This window comes from Trypanosoma theileri, assembly GCF_002087225.1.
Source record: "Trypanosoma theileri isolate Edinburgh chromosome Unknown TM35_Tth_61_V1, whole genome shotgun sequence".
NCBI lineage: Eukaryota > Euglenozoa > Kinetoplastea > Trypanosomatida > Trypanosomatidae > Trypanosoma > Trypanosoma theileri.
The window spans coordinates 49,571-51,183 of NW_021639903.1; positions in this window are offsets into that span (position 1 = coordinate 49,571).

Consider the following 1,613-nt stretch of genomic DNA (forward strand, 5'->3'; position numbering starts at 1 on the left):
TGATAAGGCTTTGTGGTGTTATATCTGTGTGTTTACCTTTTTGCTCTTTGTGTTTCCTATTCCTTAGTTTATGATGGACTAGTGTAGTATTATAAAAATAACCGTGATGCCCTGTATGCTATTTGTGTGTGTCTGCCTTATTGGCTCTAATAAAGCCACACTTGTGCAGCAGACATAGCAGGGATAAGGGGTTGTTCTGGTCCCATGTGTGTGTACGCACATACTCGATGTGGGTAACGAAGGAAATAGGGACAGCTGCCACTCTACAGTGTAAGGTGTACTGTACATGATGTGTTTTTATCCCTTCACTGTAATGAAGTGAATGCTTGCCATTACTGTGAAATGGAATGGGAATTAGTGTTGAGTAAATATATATAGAATCCTAATTGGTGTTGTATGTGATGCTCCCAGATGCCAGTTTTTAGTATTATTGAGGTGATTCAGGATATATCTATTTTTTTCGTATTGGAAAATTTCTTTACTCTCTACCTAGGAACAATTGTATAGCATCATCATTGGATCCAGGTGTGTTTTTTGTTAGTGAAGAAATGAGTTCCAATAAGATTATGGGGGTAGTTCCAGTTGTGTTTAATCGTTAGCCGCGATAGCTCAGTTGGGAGAGCGTCAGACTGAAGATCTGAAGGTCCCTGGTTCGATCCCGGGTCGCGGCATTCCTTTTTGTCGTTCCCACCCATTTTTGGATGGAATTACTCTGCTGTCGAAATGGGATGAAGGTGTAATGTTTACGTCGGTATATAAGAAAGATTTGAGCGGTGCAGTGTTATCTCAACTGGGATATTTGCTGGTATAGTTTAATGAGAAGTATACTGGATGATTTATGCACTTATGTCTTATTTTTTAATCCAAATGATAATAATCTTTGGTTAGCAGGGATGTCTGTAAAGGTATTTTTGCAAACACTCCCAGTGCAAAGCGGCCAAATGAAGAGACATTTTGGCATTGAGATGCCCAAGAAGAAACTGACATGTTAAGAAAAAAAGACTCCATACATTACACAAATATATCATAATACGTATATCAAACCATTCGTGTACGCTGCGGAAATCAGCACAGCGTTCTGCAACGAAACAATCGTACAGCTATTGAATTGTTCTGCTTTTTATACATGCATTGTAGAGTTTGCAGTATCTCGAGTTTCATTTAAGTATTTATCTTTTACTAAATAATTATCCCAAATGGTATAGCTATGGAGAGGAACTACAATATAACCTAATTCTTTCAAACAGGAATTCCTACGTCATTCATCTCCACTAAAAACAGAGAATTCTCCGCTATGAAGTGTGACTGGCATGAATTATGCAGAACCTGATGAATTCAGAGGTAAACGTAGTTGATTACAGCCTTGAATATTGAACAGAATAAGTAGGAACTCGTTGAGGTTCAATAAAAATGCACAAAATGAAACTTGCCCACGGGTTGTGGTTAATGAGAATTCTAGTAGTGATTTATCGTAGACTACTTTGTATTGTATGAAAAAAAGTTATAAATGAAAATGTGAAAAAAAAAGCTCAAATTAAAAAATGAATATTTAAAAAAACATGAGGACCCGATAAAGAATGGGATATTTTTCTATTCACTCATTTGGAGTAAGA